Source organism: Myzus persicae, unplaced genomic scaffold (genome assembly GCF_001856785.1).
Source record: "Myzus persicae strain clone G006 unplaced genomic scaffold, MPER_G0061.0, whole genome shotgun sequence".
Taxonomy (NCBI): domain Eukaryota; kingdom Metazoa; phylum Arthropoda; class Insecta; order Hemiptera; family Aphididae; genus Myzus; species Myzus persicae.
In genome coordinates, this window is record NW_019104233.1 from 292,584 (window position 1) to 317,580 (window position 24,997).

Here is a 24,997-nt window from a genome sequence, read left to right on the forward strand (position 1 = left end):
TTTTTAATGCTTTATGTTCAGTCAATCCAATAATAATTTTTGGTACCTACAGATTTCAAGTCAATGATAATGAATTACAAACATCTTGTAAAAGGACACCTGCGTGTGTATTCTCCGTCTACAAACGTATAACGTGTTATCAAATTGTAGGTCAGCAGAATCATTTTACCGATTTTGAGTTGTTAGATTTACTATTTGAGTGAACTAACCTACTTATGATCAAACTTAAACATAGGAACTTTATCTATGTTCTCTTGTAGGTTTTTTATGATATTTTCATTGTTAAGTTTATAATAATAATAAAAAAAACTTTAACTATTTGTATTGTATTAAATTCATTTTTCTAGTTCGGTACACAGACAATGTTCTTAATTTATATTTGATAACAGGTCAATTCACTCTTATATTAATGCTAACAATACGAAATTGATTCTGCTGACCTTAAATTTGATATGTTTTGCGTTTGTAATACTGTTACAAAACCAATTGGAGTAGTGAAGTGGTGTTATTTCAAGATAATTGATTTATCTCCTTTCGTCTCTATTAGTGTTTTATCATTTTCAAGTAATTGATCTGCATTATTAAATATGATTTAATATACACAAAAAATTATAAGAAAATCATTGGAAGCCTCATTTCTCATAGCGATTCCAATAAACAACTTGAAACAATTATATTTTGTGTACTATTCGTGTTATAAATTGTTTATTTTACTGAAAAAAAAAATTATTATAACAATAATGTAATGTTTAAACCAATATAACATTTATATTATGTTTTATGTTGAACACCATTATGCATCTCTGAAATGCTAATCAAATAAACTACTTTTCATTAGTTTTTCACCTGTCAGCGCGGTGTATTATAATATTATTATTAACGCATCGGGTCGATTCATAATATTGTTATCAGTCGAATTACAAAAGTCATTTAAAATTTGAATATATTAATCGTAATAATTGTAAGCCTAACAAAACTATATCGGAACCTATAAACCATTTAGTTCATTCTATAGGTAATATTCTACTTAAGCATAATATTATAATGCATAAATATGATTAATATTATCTGATAGATTAAGTGATTACGATAGATGGTGGTTATCCTTTTGTACCACATATTATAATCATCTGTTAAATGAGTCAATTGATCATACATGATTTGCGTGTCAAAGTTATTCCTTTGTCAGTCCCAGAAACACTTAACACATTTCCAAGTTACATTTTCCATACACCAAAATTATTACGGTTATGCTACTTGTATTTGGATCAAGTTTTGCGAACGTGAACATTCGCAGTTGTTGTGTTAGGCAATCATAGCGTTGACACGTTTTACAATAATTCTACTCGTCCAGTGTTCTTGCATATTTATTTGAATAAACTAAAACGCTATTCATACATACAGTATAGATTTATTGTGTTGTGCATGATTGTTAATTTTTTATTTCGATGATTTAAACCAATTATATGTCTGTTGGATATTAAATCGGGTCCCAGTGCCAAGTGCATGTTTTGTGGTTCATACCTATCGCACATTTTTTTGGCCTCTTTTTTATCTTTGACTCAGCCGATCTCAATTCACAGGAATGAAATACTGGCGACTTTTTTGCCATTAATGGTTCGTGGTGTAAAAAATGTATGTCATAGTCTATACAATATAATATATCATACCTAAAATTATATTTTATACTGGGGCTTATACTCTTTTGATACAATTTATAAAAAAAATATTAAAACTATATGACATTGTTCATAATACTATGTTTTTTTTTTATTATGAAAGACAATTAGTATTAAAGCCGTCTCTTTTTTGCATAAAAATGACCATCGATATGGTAGTATGAAACTGCAATTTGAACTTTGAAAATAAAAGTCGGTATTTGTTTAAAAAAAAAAAACACCAGACTTTATTGTTTTGGACGAGTCACCAAGAGGACGGGTGTATTTTTATACACTTTAAATAAAGATATAACGAAATTAACTGTGAATTTTGATAAGTATTATGTGTGTATCTCAAATTAAAAACCCTATTAAAATAACCTAAAACAATATTAATACCCTCGAGAAATTAATTTATTTTGTCGTATAATACACGCTATAAGGAAAAATGTTTTGTGAAGATTTTAGATTTAATAATAAGATATAATAATGTGTATAACGAATACAGTCAATATAATATAATACAATTTATTAATAGGATTCACTTTGTAATACAATAATGATAGACTCGATGATCCAAATGGTATGAAAATATTACTTAAAACAAACATCAATAATACTGCCTCGATTTGCAAGGAAAAAAATAAGTTTCATAGTAAATCAAACATCAAATGATTTTAAAAAATGTCACAAGCCGATTTTTAAGCTTATGAAACATAAACAGAAATTACATATACAGTACCACTTGTGTTCAATCTTTAATGGATTGATGGGAAATATAATATATTATGATATATGAAATTCTCAAAGCTTTTATTCGGTCTCCAAAAAAGTGATAAAAAATATGCTATCAGATAAATACAAAATACACATCAAAAAATACTAAATAATATTAACCATATTTTATTTATATCTTATATGTTTTTTTTTTTTTTTTAAATAGCAACTGAACTAAATACCACATATATGCAACTATGTAATATATTGTAATACAATATGATAAAAAATTTCACATTATTCTTATTTATTTCATCTAAATCCAAATTACATGAAAAAAAAATAAAAACAAAAAAAAAATTGATAGATAATGTTACAGAAATGTATATTATAATAGTATTTATATATTACATAATTTCGGGTTGTTCATTGGTAAAAATATATTGCGACCCGAAATGCATACAAAATAAAATGTAAAATATCATTCAGTTCTATAAATATTATAGGTATACAAATTTAAACATTTAAATAAATTTAATATTTACAAGTATAAGAAATCAATGTGAGGGTAAATGACAAATGTAATAAAAATCATTTAATTTAATATTTAAAATCATTTTATACAGAAACAAAAAAAAAGTGCTATATATTTCACTTGATTAAAATTGTCTTTTAAAAATGTAGACATTATTTTGAATTTTGACAGGCGTGGTGATGGTTATCAAATACCAAATATTAAAATGTTGAAAAACTCATTTCACAAACAGTTTCAATAAAAGCTGTTACTTGCTACAGCTTTTGGAAAAAAAAACCAAGTTGATAATTTAGAGAGTGAATCCATTCTTACAAGTAAAAAAATCATAATCTCAGTTTAATACCACCTAACAGAATACCATGTGTATTTGTTTATGAATTATTTTTCAAAATTACGAAGGTACAACGTGTTATAATGAAGTAAAAACTGTATACCGTATAATATTCAATATGAAACTTTTCAAGGACTTAGTTATGTACATCAGATTAATTATGTAGCTGTTCGTTTATAAATTATGTATCATTACATACATAGGTACGCCTAATATAATCTGTTGATATAATTCTATGCTGGGTAATTTAATTAGTGAACTATAGTATAATTCAAGCGGTATGATAAATAATAGTAAACTGTAGGTATATAAAACCATATTATTATTTTCCTGGGTCTAGACTTATAGGTACATTTTTTCAACATCGTGCCATAGATAAAATAATATAGTAAGTGTTTAAAAAACGCGTCTAAGAGAACTTTTTTTTTATCACAACTAAAAGTCCAAGTTAGGGACCGATTAGACTTTCAGTGTTTAAAAAATTTTAGGTATCAGTGGTATGATAATTTGATAATAGTTTGGTTTTTTCCTGCTTTCAATACATTTTATATTTAAAGAAAAATGTTATACGCTAAACCGGTTTTATTTCAAAGTTTTTAGTAGATACTCATTATTTTATCAACTGAATTGTTCTGTTTAAATATTATCAACAAACTACTATGATGAACTTATGATTATAAATTATAATATTATAATATCGATATGTCAATAATTTATTGTTTCATAATGTACCACGATAGTTGCGTTTTCGTTGTTTTATAGAGATTTGTTTTTTTTTTATTATACATACTTAGCCAATTTTGTCCAAACATAAACTTTGGACTGCGTCTTTTCTCTCGGGTGTAATATTTCATCTGGATTCTCATATATAAGTCCGATCACACTCTGCAGAGTATCTGTCCATCAAACTACGACGTACGGACACATTAATTGATAAAATTCGAGGAAAAAATAAAACTAAAAGGTATAAATATATATATAGGTACAGTATATTATACATTACGTCTTATGGAGAGCTATCGGACCGCACGTACGCCGGCGAGCCTGACGGTTCTCGACAGCTGCGGAATAAGCTGACAATAAAAAAATAAAAATCCACTACCGTTGCTTTTTTTTTTATATTTATTTATCATTTTTTTCCTTTTTTTTTTTACATACACCTATATCTCTCTATAGATTTACGCTCGCCTCGTTTCCACCTTCTTTTATCCGAGTAAATTGATTTTTCAACATTTCAACACTCCTCGCGTTCCGGCAATGTTTATAGTTTATACGTCCGAGAAACCTTCGGGAAACGAAAAAAAATACAGCCTATTACATGGACAACTACTACCACTATACTACTACCACGCGCGTGGTACCGACACCGGTCGTGCAAGTTATGATTGGTCTGGGTATAAAAGATACGGCACGTCCGGCGTCCAGGTCTGTAAAACCGTAAAATCGTTTTATCGGCAGGAGCCCTTCGGAAAACGGATCCGGAAAAGTTTTCATTAGGATCTTCAAACGGGAGCTCGAATACAATATAACTTTTCTGTTGACTTGTAACAATATAACTATTATTTTCGTTTGAGTAACATTTAATGATTTTTTTATTAAGTTTTTCGTGATATTCTGTGACATTAAACCGATGAATAAAACCTTATTTGATGGCCAGGTGTGACCTAATTACACGTGAGTTATATTAAACTTTATTATTTACCATCAGCAAACGAGTTATAAAAATAGGTATCTTTAATATAGGTTCCATATATTATATTATATCTATATGGAAGTCGTTAGAACGCTGAACGAAAATACTTTGTATGATTGTTCAAATAAAAATATGTCAACTCATATTGTCGTTTATAATAGTGTGTCTATATTGACCTAATACATCTGTTGGATCTACACTAAATGTATACAAATTGAAGTTACTGACATAATGAATAGCGACCAGTTTTCTATTTAGAGTAGAGGTAGTAGGGCGATAGGTCAACAAAGCTTTAAGTGACTTTTCCCGGTGTTCATGGTGTACAAAGTAGGTATCTAAAGAGGAGACACTTCTTACATATTTATCGAAAAACAAAATAGTGGGCGATTAAGTACTTTTGATTTACAAAATATATTATCCATAATAAACGTTTATTAAGTAATTAAGTTTTTTTAATTTGAATTATGGCAGTATGTATATTAATTAGTCGCATGGAGGTAGTTACGATATTTTTGTTTTAATTGAAAGTTAAATTTCTAAAACGTTTCAGATAACAAAAAGTTAACAGTGAATCCTATATCGCATAGAATAATATTAAACATATTGTCACTTTAAATTTAATACGTTTCAATAATATTTGTTCATTATAATTTGATTTTATTAAAAATGATAAAAATATAATATTCAATTGAATTTACCGAGATTCTCTCATTCAGACGCGGTTATGTTCACTCTCGTAACGTTATAGCCGTTTAAGATAATAATAGGGTCGTGCATAGAATGTCTATATTTCAATTGTATTTTTTTTTTTTTTTTTTAAATAACATTATCCCAAATTTAGAAACCACTAACGGGAAATTTGGAAATAAATATACGACTTATCATAATATCTACGATTTTATTGTTTGTTAATGGACCACATTACCAACAAAAGTTTAACCATTTAGACGAGGAAATAGAAGCAGCCTGGAAAGTGTTTAGTTTTGATTACTCCTTCAAACAGTGTTAAACAGTTTCACATTGTTCAGCACGCAAAACTATTTTCACTCCATTTGAAGCAAAATATTTTATAACGATACATAAAATATTATATTATATCATATTTTAGCTACATATTCGGAGATGGATTATAATATAGAGCATGGGATTAAATGGTTTTAAAAATGATGAAATTACTGCCATGCTAAAACATTTCCTATATCTCATGCAAATAATATGTTTTTTGTACCAATATATTATTTTTATTCGATATGAAAATAAAATCCACGACAATAACAGTACCTATACAATTTTATATTATGTCATATAAATATACTTTTTTTAATGATCCTCGAATTATATCAACCCAATATTATCAATATACTCTATTAATCTCACTCTACTATTTGGGTACTTCAATTCTAGTACCTATGTATTTTTTCAATAAACTGACATAACAAAACGCCATCGATTATAATCAGAAATTGCGATTCGGTTGTTTGTATATATTATTAGATATTTTAATCATTTAGGTGCTTGTCCAAACTACATATGCGTATTATATTCCATGGTTATATTTTATGACAACGCTATATAAAATAAATAGACGGACGAAATTTATTCGTAGCCCCACGATTGTAGTATTTCGGAGTAAATTGGTTTGGTAGAATATTGTACATTTCAATTTAACTTTTCTCGTGAAGTGACAACTAACATATATTTAAATTATTAACCACCTCATATTATAAATGGTTGAACGAAAACGAATGACGTTCAAACCAATTACTCATCGAAAATAACAACTATTTATCTTAAGCCAGAAATGGATTTTTCTAAACGGTCTTAAACATCATTGCTCAACCACATAATCAACATTGTATCATGCCAAATATAAGCGATACAAAAAATTATTACATTTTTGGAGGATATTAAAAAATAATACCGTGTCCAACAGGTATACAGGTGTGAAAAATATTCCGAAATAATTATTTTTCCGATAATATTATTTTAATAATAACAAATCGTTTCAAAATCGTTGTGTTTATTTTAATATTAATTTGTATTTTTTTATTAGATTTGATAACGATACTTAATAATATTCAATTCACATGTTACAAATATATTTTATGTGCAAATTATGTTAACATTTCAAAATCCATTAACGTTCGATTTTATAAAGAAGTCATAATCAATGTATACCGATACCAAAAATATTATTCATCATTCTAATAATAGTTTATAATATGATTCATTTTAGTGTACCTATTTGATATTGAATAACCTCAGTGAAAGAGAAACAACTTTTATTAAATTAAATTAAAGCGAGTTGCTCACTATGTGAGTTGCCAATAGACACAGAATATGTACTTATAATTTATAAATATATAAATACATAGGAACAGAGTATAATTTACAATGATTATTAGCAGTATACTAACTGTAATAATGTAAACAATATAGTATTATATAATAGCTAAGTTTACTTTGTATCAATAAATACGGTTTCGGTAAACAGAATGTTCGAAAAAGTAGGGAAATAGGTAACTAATTATATATATATATGTATACAGCTATTAACAATTTATTTATTATATAATTTTTGATTAAAAATTAATACAGTACTATGTAATGATGATATACAACTATAAGAAAATAATGGCTGCATATATATTTATATAGTTTATTTATTTGATTGATGTTACTAAGTAAAGCTTAATAAATTAATATATTATCATACGTATTCTATATACAAAACACGATGAGACACGATTAAAACTTCCATTGTACATGGTATAACAATTCAGAAGATTGTGTAAATCGTTATATAGATTAAAAACTTTTGTAATTTCAAAACCATATAAGTTTTAACATAATTAGATTTGTAATTAAACATGTCAAATTATTACTGAAGTGTAATAAAAATAATTTTCTTAATATAAATAACAATACTTTATAAACATTTTAGGTAAGCATTTAATAAGCTTATAAACTATTCAATTTAAAATTAATTTTTAGAAAAAACGAATGGTTTATAATAATAATTTTTGGGTTAATTTTAAAAATAAGTAGTATAATACACAATTATTTAGTTTTGATTAATTGATTAATTTTAATTTGAATATCTAGTTTAAACCTGCCATCTCTCAAGTTTTTTTTTTAAGTTTTTTATTCATTTTTATTCGGGCATAACGGGATTTTTAAATTTGTTCAGAAGCCATTAAATATAACATTAAGCATTCAATTGAGGTTTTCGCAAGTTGAAAAATATAAATTTAAAATACGTTTATAAATGTAAGATCCCTCGGGGTGTGAAATATGTTGAAATTTGATCAAACAGAAAATTCAGAAATGTCATTGCTTAAAATCAAAAATATAACTCCATTTATGACACCCTGCCTAACCTAACCTTATACCCAATGGCAATAAAGTATGTTTTAGTATTTCGTTACGATTTGTCAGTTCATTTAATTTCATGTCGTAAAAATGGTAGGTACTTATTTTTAACGTTCGTTCGTAATAAATAAATTTACATATTTGTATTTATTATTTCAATTTTCAAGGCACACAAGTAATACATGGGATAGACGCGGACGAATGTTACCTACTAAATAATAAATGTCAATTGCAAATACCCAAAACATGAAGACAGCACGATATCTGTTCGACATTTAGTGGAGAATATTAGTATAGAAACCGTTTCGGAAAGTAATTGTTCATGTACCCTTCGTAAAAAAATCAATCAATCACACTGCCGAGAATATTTGGAATGAGAAGAGGAATTTAAAATACACGAGTATTTAGCCAAGTAACTTGCAACTTTATTATACCTTGAATCAGCGGAATATGGTGAACCCATGTAGCAAGTTGATAGTAAAATGAGCTCAATATAGAGGACACGTAAATAAAATATCAAGGGTTAAAGGAAGGGTGGTTAAGTGAGGACTGACGGCCTTACATTTTATGGACTAAATGCGAACCACTAAGTTAAAGAAGCTATTAAACAAATTATTAGTCGTGGAGAAGGATATACGAGTAAAACCTTAGAGGTATTAAGCCTCAATGAAGGCGCCACTGTAAACGTCAGTGAAAGATTAAGTCAGAAAATGTATATAGGTAACTCGTAAAAAGTACCAGTAATTTTTGAATGTGAAATGGTGAACCTGGCAGTTAAGTTGAGATAAATTGAGGGACGAAGCCATCCGTGCGACTACGGTGAATAATGAGAAATAGAATTTTAAATAATCCAAGGCACGTCTTATTGACCATAAATAAAGAGGAAAGGATTTTAGATAATATGACGGTGTATATTTAGACAATTTACGTCAACATGAGAAGAGGGTTTATTATAGAAGAGAATGTCTTTTACTAAGTTTACGAAGAGGAGATTTTATAGAGTTTATAATGTGATGATAAAAAACGAGATGGGATTTTTCAGTGAGTTTTAAGGTCAGTAAGAGATTTAGGGACAAATTGGCGTAGTGTAACAAAAAAAAGAGAAAGGAAAGAGACCACGATTTGAATCCCATAGAAATGACCCACAATAATATAAAATATATATATACCGTATGTAGAAAACTATTTTGAAAAAAAAAGTTAGTTTTACTTCCATTAATATTACAGTGAACATTAGCTGGTATGTGTTGAGAGTCTGTCATAACCTGCAATTATGTTTAATTAAGATATTCAAATCATTATTTATTCAATTACACGTATGTCTGACTTGTTCTTAAGAAAGATAAAATCCATTAGGCACGCGTAATATGACGTTGTTCAATCATTATGCCATTAAATATTAATTTATATTTCGAAGTTATACTACAAACAGAGTGCATTATTGTTGTTCAAAAATAAATCCACACATGCCATGAATACTAAGACGAAAGTTGCATTCGATTAAATTTCCAAAGTATAAACATCAAGTGTTTAGGCGTAGAAATGGCTTCTTCGTCCGCAGATTGTTTACGCGTTATGACATAAAAAATATGAGATCGCGTCAGTTCGCTCTTCGATTATTTACATCTGAGAAAAAAATAAGAAGGTGCTGTTCGATTTAACGTAAACAGAACAAGTTGAACAATTTAATATTATAACCCATCATCCGAGCAACTTAACTGCATTATGCGATGTTATTCAATATAAACAAATGTACAAATTACAGGCAGTTTTTAAGTTAGATCCAAATAAAATTAACACTAATGCATAACTCAACCATTGGGATGTTTTGAGCACGTTATATTTCGGAAATAATAACAATTATAATAATACTTTTGAAGAAATCTTAATAAGTATTATTTTTTTTTTTTACTTCCTTTAAGCTATTTTTAGCTTTTACAGTTAATCGTATACCCTGAAAGGTTAGAGATAGTTTTGAAAGACATAAATGCGTAATAAAAATATGATGGTTGTGTGAAAACTGCAAAAGTTAAATGCGTCACATTATTACGAAATACCAAAGTAGGTAACAACGAAAATATTAATAATTTGTTGTTCTTTTTGAAAGTGATTGCTATAAATTGAATAATTTGTATAAAACATGACACGACTACATTTTAATTAAAATATATAATTAACATGACATTTTCATCAGAGACGACAATAAAATACGATATCTTGTTTTTCAAAACAAAGTCATTTCGTCGACAAGGCAATACTAATTAATATTTTCTCCAAAGACGAGACCCGTTTTAATGGTATTTTACGTAATATACAATATTTAAAGATGTATTAACCGTCAAGATAAAAGCGATGTTATTAGTATAAGTGGACGAAAAAAAAAAAAATATTATTTTAATATAAGTATGCAAATAGCTGTTGTATTATTAGATGAACAATGATGTCTAAAATCGAATGCATCATCGATGTCTGTGCAAATGTAATTTTTTTTTTTTGTTAAAGAGCAGCCATTATTTTACATAACACAACATTCTGAATGTGCAAGGGCCATGGAATATTAAACAACTCCGACACGAACTATGTAATATGTTTAATATTTTGAATGCCGAGACGTCTCCCCATTATAATATTATTACGACAGTTCTCATTATTAAGCAAAACAATATAGCGCGAAAACTCGAGGCAGCATTTTGAGCCTATACACAGTAGTTGTTTCCTAGCCAGTGTAACCACTATTATGTAAAGTAATCCCACAAATGTATAAATAGTTAACGAGAAAATCAAAACGGAAATTTAAACGTCAGCTGCAAATAAACCGAGAAAAACGTCTCGTGAAAAATAACTCGAGAGTCGCTACACACACGGCGTATAGACATTCGGTCTATTAAAATTTCTCATCGCTCCTTAGAATTCGCTGCTGCGTTCAGTTTAAAAGAAATTTATCTCGTTCGTAACTGAATTATCTACACTGTTGATGGTTATTTTTTTTTCATTTTTTTTTTTTTTTTTGTTATTTTTATTTTTGTTATTGCTTGTACGCACTGCAGAGAGACACGGACAATTGGTTAGATTTCACACAGAAAAAACTATTCTAATATTTATCACGAATTTAAAACTTTTAACATTCCCGAGACTGCCGCTGTACAACATGGTAGGAATATAGATTGTTTTTTAAATTGAATATAAATATATATTATGCATTGTTTATATAATACGAGAAAAGCAGAAACGCATGGCCTTCGGCACTATTAAATACAAATAACTTTAAGAGCATTACAACGCTATTTTTTTAAATTCTGATAAATAATTAATGCACCTACGCGATGTTTGAAAGTATACATTTATCATCTTTCAGAGCAAACTTAAGAAATTATTTATAATTTTTGTTTATGATTTAAACAACTAGGTAATTGCCAGCACAAAATAATTTCTAAAATTTATGTTTAATTTAAAAAAAAAATACCACCATAGAAATATTAATTGGCTATATAATTATAAGTAATTAGCACTGTTACTTACAAAATTACATTTTTATTAATCTCATAAATATTTTTATTTTCGGGTACAAAACACAAATTATTTATTCAATACTGGATTATCATATTTTGTAATTGCTAAAGTTTTATATTAAAAAATGTTCAACACATTTTGTTGAACAGATATTTACATAAAACAAATATCGATGTCGATGAAAGAAATTTAAATAAAACTTGATTCGATATAGAAGTTATAAAAAAAATATAATGTTTATAATATTGTAAGTTCAAAAATGCTTATAAAAAAAGTATTGTTTTTATAGTATGCAACTACAATTTGTCGATGGACTAACCCTACTATTTCCGCCGAAAGACACAAATAAGGACGCTATAAGAGGATCCTACCAAAACATTTTAAACCCTTCATGTAAGTATGTAGACATCCATTGTTTGTAAAATGTAATAACAAAATCACAAGTTGGTTTTATACCTACCTTCTTTATAAGTCACTAGTCACGCCTTAAGCCCTAAACATATTTTTGTTACCTAGACATTCCAACTATATTATAATAGGTAATACCAATGTAACAGACTCTATACAAACAATTAATTAAGCATAGAAATCTCGAAAGATTTCGTTGTTAAAAACTTCATACTAGTTTAAACTAAATTCATGTAATATGTAACACTAGAAAATAAATACTCTGTACAGGAGTGGTTCGCCGAACGTTCTCACCCCTTTTCTTCTTCAATAATGTAGCTATTTAAAATCTGATTTATGGAAACTTTGAGTATACTTTAGGTTCATTTTTATTAAAAATCTTGAGAATTGTTCTTACTATTCAAGGAGTGTCATGTAAAGTAAAAAAATTTTATTTTTGAATTACAACATAACACTTTTCTGTTCTAAATTATTTAGTAGATAAATAATCTTAAAATGTTGATGTATTCAAATCATAATTATTCGAACATGTAGCTTTTGAGTTAGGTATTTAACAAATAACAATTAACTCTGTGTAATATGGACAATTGGATCATGCTAATGGGTTTAAAAATGCGGAGGCTATAGTAATTTAACATCATATTAATTCAATAATATTATTAACTTGGTAATGAAATGATTCAAGTATAGATAAATACTAGATCCGATATTATATCTGTTTATACTTTTGTAAAACAATTTTTAAGTACTATTAATCTTACAAACATTTCAATAGCCGAAAAACTACAATAGATCAAGTTTGGAATAATGCAGGTGGATCAAATTTTCAAAAAAAATGATCTTCCGAATAATTTACAGTTAAAAATGATGGTTCTCATTTGTGGAAAATTCCAAAAATAAGATTTTGAAAAATGTGGTTGTGCATGTTTGGTGAATAATTCTATATATTATACTTTTTAAACTATTATTTTAATTATTTTGTATTTGGTTTTTCATAACTATGCTGTTATAGGTCAATAATATTAAATAGGTAGTAAACTATTTTTTTTTTTTTTTTGATGTGGACTTTTATCTTGTACTGTATTTAATTTATCCAACGAACAATTCCAGCATAATTTTTATTTTAAATATAAAAAGTCTAAAAAAGTTTTCATTACTCGTACTTTCAATCGACGTTTTAAATTTCTACCCATTAAAAAAGTTTTTAGTAATAAATATTTATTTTCGGCTAATAACATACATTCTTGTTAAACTTGAATAATATGATATATAATGTACACTTATTATAATATTTTCATAATAAGTAATTATAAACTCCAGAAAATAAACGAGGGTAGAAAATGTCGAAATACTTACAAATATAATGTTATGAAAGTCACGACTTTGAAAATTAAAATAAAATAAAAAATGTGGAAATTGTTAAGAATACGAATTAAATGTACAAAGTTCGCAGTAAACAAATGGTGTAATTGTAATATAACCAAAGTTGAAAATAAAACGATTAATAAGAACACCCACGGTATGACAATAATTGAATTAAAATATAATCCTATACGGTCGCGCTGTATAGAAAGGAGAACGTATCTATTAATATGTGGATAACCCAAAATGTCTCGACGAGACAAACTTCATTGATTAACGCGTGTGTATATTGTCCCAGTGTATAGAACAAGAGGCGAGGTACGAGGATGATAAGTTATGTGAACCGTTATAATAATATTATAATTATGTTATAATCATATTATAATTATGTTATAATAATATGCAGCGTGTCGCTGTAAACACTGTACATATAGGTAGTAGTGTCATGACGTATGTTAATCAGAAATTAATATTCTAATTTTAAGGAATTTGTAAGTCCAACAAATGGTTTTAAACGCAAACGAAAAAAATCGTCGATATTTATACCGAAAATTAATTAATTTACAGCAAACCAAGTGCGTACAATGCTACAACTGAAGCACGCCGCCCGTCGGATCACGTGTCAAAATCATTTGGAAATTGGAATATACGGTTGAAAACATAACCGTATTCGCATGACCAGAGTGAAGTATATTTGATTTTTAACACTCGTATTATACGCTACAGTTATTAATATTTATCTGCACCAATAATGACCAATTTTGTTAAATATAATATTATAATAAATAATATAATTATAGTTCTACCATTGAGTATAATATGCCCTCAATAGGTATGTCATAACTGTTGAACATAACCTACGTCTTATCTAACTGCAAATAACATTCAAATATATTATTTCCCAGCTTTTATATTTCATATCATTTGTGACATCAGAGTATTATATTATATTATGATTTATGAATATCGTTTCTAAACAAAATATTTAATCTGTTTGGGCGTTTTTTTTTTTTGTATTTTATTATTAATATAAAACGTTGTATTATTCACGTTCACATGGTCTGTTGGATAAGATTTTCTTCACGTCACATAACACAAAATGTGAATGATAATGAAAAAAAACCGTAAAAACCGACGATCAAAATTCAATTCAGTACAAAATTTAGAAAGAAAGAAAAAAGACGCGGTCATACCAAAAAATAAAATAAATTTAAAATCCATACATGATATATGATATTATGTGTTTAAATTGATGAACTAAGGAATCATTATTGTAATCAAAACCGTTACGAGTTCGCCTATTGGCCATTTTTTTTTATCGAAATTCAAGGCAAAATAACTATTCTTAAGTCGAATCCAATATTTATCTGACATTACACCTATTGAAAACCAAAATCTAATTTCAAAACAAATGTTCGTTTTTTTTAGGGAAGGATTGAAAAAGTAAAATAAAATTCATTTTAAGTAGCTCATATTGTAACTAAAAAATCTAAAGAATATAAAACACAATTTTTTTTTAGACATTTTAAGTTAAAATTTGGAAAGCATGGACAAAGAATAAAGATTTTAGTTATTTTGTTAATTTTAAAAATATTATTCAAGGGTAGGTATTCGCATGTTTTAAATTTTAACGTTTAATCTTTTTATTCATTATCGCATACATGCATTGACATTTTAAAATGCAGTATTTTCGGTTAACATTAATAACTCAACAATTATGTTTAATATATACCTATCGAAAACCGACATTTAATTTAATTTAGATATTGTTTTCACCGCCTTAGTGGACAAAAAAAAAAAAAAAAATACTGTCGAATAAAGCATTACGTTGCAAATGCATTACAAGGTCTGATAATTGATGATCAAGAACGAAAACGTGACTTGTAACCATTTACCCTTTGCCATAACATTATAGCAGTACCTACTATTCGCTCTAACCTTTGAAAGTTTGCATGGAAACTATACCAAACACACTTTCGGCGTCCCCATGAAATAGTTTACCTAGCCAATCTAAATCTCAACTCTGGGAGAATACAACTTCACGAGCAACCTTGTTTGCATTCAATTACGTATTTTCGATCCCGATATATACGACGATCTTTGTCCAATAACTCCAAAACACGTATTTCTTATTCCACGATCCGTCGGTACACCTATTCTCGAGATAACGCTTTTTTTCCGAACACAGCGTGTAATTCCTATGTAAATATTAAAATGTTTTATGTGCACAACATGAGTTATAAAGGTTAAAAAATAATTATCTGCCGTTTGCGTTTTTCAACCACGTATAGCGAGATGAACATCGATCCATTTTAAACTTTAACACGTACGAGAAACGGAGTGACGATAGTTGTTAAGATACTCTAACCAATAAAAACAATTTAAAAAAAAAAAAATTGATCATAAGCGTCAATGATTTACGAATATAAATACGTTTTCATAATACGATATTATAAATGCATATTTTGTTATCTGGACGTTTGTTATTTATAATCGTTTATAGGTACCTACTTTTGAATTGCGATACTTAGTCTTTTAGTGTTTGTTTTTTTTTTTTTAACTTTTTAATGGGTAGTGATAGTCATAGCTAGTACACTTAAATGTTTAGCAAAGTAATGAAAATTGATTTTGTTGAAAACACTTTAAAGGGAAAGTACGTAACCTCTCTGCTGTATATTAGGTGTCCGGTGCACCCTGTCATTGAGGAGCAGGTCATTGTTATATAATTTGTGTACAATAATATTTCGATGATCAATCGTTGCATACGAAAATCGATCCTGAGCAAAGATTCCTGGCCATATTAGTTCGGCGTATTATGCATACTTTATGATATTGTTGCCATTAAAGTAATGCAAGTTAAATTATTAATGTTTACACTTTAAACCAGTCGAAGTACCAACTGGGTCCGATTGTCTACCAGAGTATACCCTAAAAGTTAACCATTGTTACTCCCCCAAAGTTTGATGGCAGACTGAAACAAAAAAACACACATCATTGTAAAATCAATTCATTCATTGATCCGTACAAACTTAATCTAAAAGTAGTAAATACAATAAACAGCACAACATAAAATATGTAGGTATCTGAAATTATCATTTGAAAAATTGTAGATAACTTTAGTATTTACGGCTTGGAAAAAATCACAAAAATATAACATTATAGGTACAACGTGTTTGTCAAATTTGACATATTTAATATAGCGGATGGATGAAACTATCCATCCGTTTTACTGTAATTCATATTTTCTCAGTGTATTTTCACGTTCAAAACTTGTATTTTTTTAAGTACCTACCGTGGTAAAATACTATACGTTCCTGAATATTTTATATTTTCCCTCGATAAAACTAAAGTATAACATCGCCGGGCCCTCAATTCTTCATCACGTACCACGTACTGCGTGTGACAAGATTGAAAATGTAATATTTATATACTACATAATAATAAATAATACTATTATTCATGTGAAATATTTTATTGCTCTGTGTTTTCGTGTAATATAGCGATATTATCGTTTCACAAAAATTACGGGCCATTAAACAGGTCATTTGACCAATTTGACTTTATTTGTTTTGTATTAACGCATTTTTTTCTTTATTTTTTACCAAAATAGTGTTTGAAACCATAAAACTATTAATTTTTTTATATCTTTATATCATTATAATAATTGATAGTTTATGCCCAAGCAAACTTTTGGGAAATTTACAATATTCAGCAAGAATCTAAACAACTTTTTAGGGAAATATTAAAACTGATATTAATGTATTGGTTTTGGGTGGGTAGCATAATAATATATACGCATTCACTATGGAGATTATAGTTAGGCAATATTTGTTATATCGTCTACTTACATATTTCATGTCAATATTGAAGAAATTACCATTAGAAATTGTCAATCGTGAGAGAAATTCTAACATAGCTTTTGATGATTTACGTAATCAGGTTAGCTTAGGTTAGGTAACGAAGTAAAATTTCAGTATTTTAGCAATGTTCATCAAGAACAAATTGTGTCTGGGAAACTGAACCAATTTGTGTGGTTTTTTCTTATGAGTTATGAACATTCCATAATAAAATTAAAAAAAGTGAATATACAGGTAAATTGAAGTAGTAGTTAATCACATCTTCTGTACAAAACAAGACATTATACTTTACAATGTTTACCGGAAAACCAGATTGTATGTATAATATATAAACATATAACATTATATTATACGTTTTTATTTATACAGTGGACAAGGGTTTACATTCTCCCCCGAACATGTACATTTTATTGAAATACAACACTTTGCTTTAGTCATACAGAAAGCATCTTGACAATTTCTATTAGACCATAATAAAAATAAGAACACGAAGCCTTATACCGTTTTTTTTATATATTAAAATTTAAAAAAAAACAAATGGTAATATAAGTCAGTGTCTTTTACAGCAAATTTGCTTCGTAAATAATATAAGTATAAATACATAATATACAGAGTGATTCGACAAGCATCACTCACCGTGGTTACCAACTTTTTTCATTGGATTATGTGTTTATTAAAATTGTGATTTTTTTTTTGTTATTTTTAAACATACTTAAAAACCATATTTATAACAATTTATTTTTTTTTATGCCACTTAAGGAGTGACTGTAGTGATTCTATCATATTTTTTGTGTGATAACGACACTATCCTAGCGTATATTGTTAATCACATAAGCCTCAATAGCTTTTTAACCTATCATCATATACCACTGACTTACTATCATAATAAAAACTTTTGTAAATTATGTTTAATAACTCGGAAATTAATCGTTCAAATTTCAATTTGTATTCATCAACATAAAAAAAATCATAAAATCTGTTCTAAAAAATGGAGATTCTTTATAGTTTGTATAGTCACGGATAGATTAGACACTCTTTAAATGTTATAAATAGTCTTAAGTATTTGAAAAAATGGTCTCTTAGAGTGCCTACTTAAAAATTCCAAAAGCCAGAATTTGAATAAATGTATAAGTTAAAGGATTTTAATGAGGATGAGCAACGTTTGATGAATCACCTTGTGTATAAATATAATGTGTAAAAGAAAAAAAACCATTTTAAAGAGCCTCCAGCAGACCGTTTATAGGGAATGTATGACAAACAATACAGATTTATGTGTTGAGCATACCAATCAGTCTTTGAAAAAAATATAGCAGTTCTGAACAGAGAAAAACACGCTCTTTCGATATTCTTCGATACGCCGAGGCACTGCAGTATACATAATATATTATGTATGCAATTTGTTTTTGTATAGCCGCTCTTTTTTTATACTATTCATACTTTTTCAAAATTAATATCATCTCTGTGTATATTGAATGCGTTTTTAATACACATAGAATATCGGGTTAGAATATTGAATACATTTTATGGGGATGTTGTATAAAATGTTTTTGGACCGAATTTAAAACTAAATAAATCATAACTACATCGTACGCCATATACTTTTTGGGATATCAATACATATAATACACACGGCGTGTGTGTAACGTATTGCAGAAATCGACAAGTAAATAGATTATTAGATTTGTAGAGCTATCTTATGTCGTTGTAATTACTAGTTGCGCGAAGGAAAATAAAACACTACGTAAGGTTAGGTTAACCTAACCTAACCTAACCTATAAAACACTACGTCATCCGAACGTCATTCACAGTGTCGATCGCAATTAATAATTTTATTAACAGTGAAATGTAGGAAAATAAAAGTCAACAATTAAAACAAATAGGTAAATACAGGCTACAGCAATCACTGACGAACGTCAATGCTTCAAAATTTTGATTAGGGTTCCTTTCTTGTTTAATTTAAAAGCTATTTTAATTTGTCAATTTTAAATTTAATACCAACTTTATGGTAGGTACTATTTACTATTAAGTGTATCTACATATGATATGTTTTAAAATGTACGATGGTATTATTTCAACTATTTTAGACGACAGCCAATCGTTGATACTTCTAGTTTAATTAGTTTCCAACGCGGTTTTTGCGTGATAAAAAGTTAAACAACGTGGAGGAATAGGGTATTTCCCTTGCGATGATAATAATTTAAACGAACAACATTTTTTTCTCACCAGTTTTTTTGTTGCATTTGACGTGCAACGAAGTGTACAGGTAAAGAAGAATTGATAGATATAATACAAAATGTTATACGACTTGGTATTCTGAACTTAATATAGATTATTCTTACACTGTGTATGAAATATGAATATAATAAATTTTATACTTGTTACATAATATTTGTTATTTTTTTAATAAATTAAGTTTAAAAAAAGTATTTATCGTAATAAATTAATAATTATAGTTATGCAAAGTGCATTACAAGAATACGGTTTTTTTACCCAATGATTTTAACAATTTCCCTTTTGTTCGTCATTTAAAAAAAAAAACAGTCATTTACTTCAATTTCTGAGTGGAGTGATGAATGTGTTGGTTGTACAATAGTGTGAGTTTTTTTTTTATTGTTTTCGTTTTTAATTTTTGTGTCTGTCATTACGTTTTGGAGCAGTAAAAAGCTTTAATCTTCATCGTTTTCCGGTACAAAATTTTACCTAATTGTTTTTTGGAAGGTCAAAAGTAAAACTTTTCAAAATAATCTAGAAAACGAGGGAAAAAATCAGCAGAAACGGGAATATTTACTCAAAGCCAGTTTTTGACAAACAATGTTTTCTTATGTTATAATTCAAAAATAAATAACCATTCACTTTAAATTGTCTTCGAACATTGTTTCTAGCAATATTTCTAGACATTTTATAATTCTCAAGGTATTTTGACTCTTGACCGGTGACTTTTTGGTATTTAGTTTTGGTTTTAGTATATAAATCCTCCAACTGTATTCTTTTAATTACGCATTTTTCCTATTTTACTCAGATCAACATCCGTATTTTTCATATTATAGTAGCTAGTAAGTCTAAAACTATCTACCTACTAATTTTCATTAAGTAATATTAGCCACTAAGGGTCGATGTTGTATTTATACTTTTATAACTCGTAATAATAATATGATCCATACGATTTTTAGTTTTTGTTTAAACCAAATAGAATAGTTGTAATGTTTCTTTGTATTTGTGAATACACACGTAAATTATGAAATGAATAATACATATTATTATGTTCCTAATTGTGTTAAATACTCGTGATTATAACTTGTTATATTTTTTATACCTTTAACACTCCATTACATGTATAATCACACAATACAGAAAAAAAACATTAGCCCTTACGTGTTACGTGCAATTCATATTGTTTTTTGAAAGATAGAAACGCGTTAAGAATGCGTCATACCCGTTACCCGTATACTTTATTACTCTGTGGTTCTTTTAGTAAACATGCATTAGCCCAAAATATATAAAAGTTTTTGAAAACACTTTTTTACATAATTTGAATTTACTTTTTACCTATGTACCCGACCCGAAGATTTTGGTCAAATACTTCTCTTATCTAAATTGTTAATACTAATTATAGTTAATTAACTACTTGTAGCTACAAATATTCCAAGAAAATTATTTTTCTTCGGAGCATTAAATAAAAAATTTACGTTGTCATTAAAAAAAAAAAATTTCAAAAATAATAATGATATGAAATAGTAAAATTAATGTTGTGTTGTAATAACAAATAACTATTTCAAATTTTGTAAAAAAATATTTTCAAAAACATTAATTCTTTTTGAGATCATAAGTGTTTACTGCAGTTTAAAAGAATCACCCTGTTGATATAATATAAAATAATATGTAATATTGGTAAACTGCTTTCGGCTATGTAACGGGAATTATAGCAAAATTCCACTACGCAAATACTTTAAATTTAAAGTCAACTGATTTGAAGAGAAAAATATTTAAGAGATGATATCATAACGGTTTTTAAAATATTTTTTAACGAAATAATAATAATAATAGAAAAAACGCCAAGTGCAGTAAGTTACGCCAAGTACAGTAAGTTCTTCGTTAGACCATAATTTATGAAAACGATACGAAACATATTTTTATCTCAAGAATATTATCTCCTTAAAATTTGGCAATAGCTCTTAAAACTTTGATATTAAACTGTACTCTTTAGACGCCACAGTTTATACTTCGAATTTTAGAATTTCGATAATACACTCGTTAAATATACCGAGGCTGCAATTGTTATCATGTGGTTGCCACTTATCTCCTCCCCTAAGGAATATATTATATAATGTATATCAAAATAATATTAAAAAGTGAACAAAACGTACATCTACTTGCATAACACTTGAAATTAATTTCGTCAACAATTTACAGCACTGATAAACTAATAAATAAACGGTTTCATAAAAAAAAAACTGCCGAACTTTTGAATAAAATATTTAATTATCGTATTATTTCGTTCGAATGGACGGGACGAACGATATTATGTTATTACACCATAATACTGTTATCATTACTATACGACTTTTGGTAAATATTATCATTATCGTTTTTTATTTTTACAAATGTCGAAGATAAGCAGTTGTATTAGCGTCGAGTTTGGACATCGGCGATGTCGGGAAAAGTTTGATGAACAAAACAAAGAAAAAAAAACAAAAAAATCGTACCATTGCAACAACAGCCACAACAGTATATTATTGTCGTACGGTCATGTTTAAAAAATACTATAACAGTATTATTACGCTGCAGACGGACGAAGTGGTCGGCGCAGGTGTCCGGCGCGAGAGAATCGTCGCAATGATAATATCATAACAATAACAATACGTACTAGCGGGTAATATAGTGAAATGCGTGCACGTACTTACCTCGTGGAGTCGGAGCAGTCCGCGAACGACTGATGTGGTTCCGTGTGCGTACGGCCCGCCGCGAGTTCAGTCGAACACAAATGCGCTACACCGGTGGTATGTGTGTCCCTGGCGCAAACGCTTAGAGCCCTCGTCGTTTTCATGCACCGGGGCAGTGAAGTGACGACGACGACGGCGGCGGCGGCGGCGGCGGCGGCGGAGGAGGAGGAGGTGGAGGAGGCGGTGGCGGCGGCGGTGGTAGTTTGTGGCGTGAGGTGTGCGCGTGCGGGGCAGGGGCAGGGGACTACTCGGTAGCCGGTGAAACGTACTTCGCCACCGCCGCCGGGATGGTCGAAACTCGTTACACCGTACTTCGATAATCCGCTTAGGCGAAAAGAACACCCCCCCCCCCCCCACTCGACATTTAAACGCAAAAAATGTAAATATCAAGTAAATTATTATGTATATTTATGTTTTTATTATTATTCGTTTTATAATTATTATTATTAACAGTGTATAATGTGGAGTGAGTAAGCGATATGAAAAAAAAAAAATTAATAACGCTTTCGTACACTTTTGTTTTTCTGCAGTGGGCCACGACCGACGGTGTACCGAGATTTCAAATTAAAAAAAAAAACGATAATATAATGAGTGACAAACTACGCTATGGCTGTGCAGTGTAAACGATAATTCAACAACCATCGAGAAATATTCGAAAATTCCTATGTCGTATCATACCGGTCATTTTTTTAGATAGTTATACAATAGACTTAATTTAAGAGCTGTCAAGTGCTTTTAATAATTGTAAAGTAGGTGTGAACACCGAATTAGCATTTCAATATCAGTTTAATGTAGATCCACAGTTCTATGCATCATATATCCTGTTTAAACTTGACAATAATAATTTTAATTATCACTAAAAATCGTTAACGTCTGTTCATATAATATAGTTATCTTATTATCTGTTGCAGCAGCATAACAAAAGGGTAAAAACTTTAAATTAAAAAAATAATATTTTTACGACCAGTATATAATTATAATTTAATTAAAATGCAGTTGTTAGCATTACACCTACAGGTGCCTACGATGTGTTTGTGTACAAAACAAAAATTGAGCGGAAATGGAGTATTGTTTCTACTATGACATTTTAAGAATGTTTTATATGTTCTTTGTACTAGGTACACTATTGTAGACTTTACTACAAATTGTAGTAAATAGTTTTACATGGAAGGTTAAACTATTTTCCAAAATGATCGAATATATTATGATACGAGAATTATTAAGACATAATGGAGTTTAATATATTTCTGAAGTATTATTATTATATTGTGTAGCTCTAATATAATTCAAAGAAATATTTTTTTTCTTCATTTTACAGATATTTTAGGTTTTATAATATTTTTTGACCAACAGTAAGCATTGATATTCTGAAACAATTGATACATTTTTTTTTACGGGTTCTCGGGTATTTTTTTTTTTTTTTTTGAAACATTTATGTTTAGAAGAACTGTTAAGTTTCACTTCACACTAGTTTCAAAACATGTTTATAAATAAAAAAAACTATTCGTATTACACTAGTAATTTATACGTCAACATTTGCATGAAAATATTTTGTTGTAGAACTTAAAATAAAAACTAACGGAAAACCATGTACAGTAGGTTTTGAGAGTGGATATCTCGTCAATGAAAAAGTCTTAATAATGGATGAATTAAATTTTAATTCAAAGATATTATATCTTTGCAACCAAAAACACAATTCTAAGCAAAAATGATGTGTAACGAATAACGCTAAATATTTTAAATTTTAACCATATGTTTATAAAAGCATATTCTATACACAGTTATATTTTAAAAATATGTTGACTCTTATAGACATTTTTGATTTTCAACATTTATTAAGGGTTTTTCTATGCATATCGATAAAATCAAAACGTTTTGGTTAAGAAGCCTCAAAATGTAATAGAAGATTATTTAATAATATTAAAGATGCATAAACTCATTTTTTTTTTATGAGCATTTGAGGTTTAAATGTCGAGAAAATTCGTCAAAATAACGAAAAATATAAAAGTAATTTTGTGATTGTAAATATATAAAACATTCAATTTTTATAACTAAGAATTTAAATTTTAATTAATCTACCTCATGAGTATTTTATATTGTTAAGAAAAATCTGAAAAATATTTTAAAAAATTTTTTTTATTCACAACCAACCATCGCATTAATAATAGTAAATAGTAAATTACTTTAATAATAATATAAAGACATGGTAAAACACACTTAGTAACACCAAAACTTAAAGTAAATCATAGGCGTAGGATGTTGAAAATGGAGAATGTGAGGGAGGGCTAGTAGGACTATAATGGTTGTTTTGTACGTTTATTTTTAGTTACATTTTTAGAGTATATGTTGTGTACCCGAAACATTATTTTCTATATAGCCTACCAATATAAATAGTGTGAATACTTGGTATAAATAATAAACATTAAACAAATTAAAATTAATCAAAATAATTATTAAAGGGTCTTTGTGTATATAATGTTAGAACATAATAAACTATTTAAATTTTAAGTACTATTTTAATGTTTCATGTTTTTACAATTAATATCTTATAAAATACAACAAAATTTTCTAAAATCGTCATTTTCATTTTAAATATCTACGTAATTTGGTCCTC

At 28.1% G+C, this 24,997-nt stretch overlaps 1 protein-coding gene across 1 annotated transcript in view; it reads right to left on the reverse strand.

Annotated features, from left to right (window-relative positions):
• LOC111040289 overlaps nucleotides 1-22,449 on the reverse strand; it is a 93,666-nt gene extending 71,217 nt beyond the window's left edge. Inside the window, exon 1 of the mRNA XM_022324140.1 lies at nucleotides 22,345-22,449. The gene's annotated coding sequence lies outside the window, so the exon portion shown is untranslated. The remainder of the gene's footprint in view (nucleotides 1-22,344) is intronic.
• Nucleotides 22,450-24,997: the final 2,548 nt, after the last annotated feature.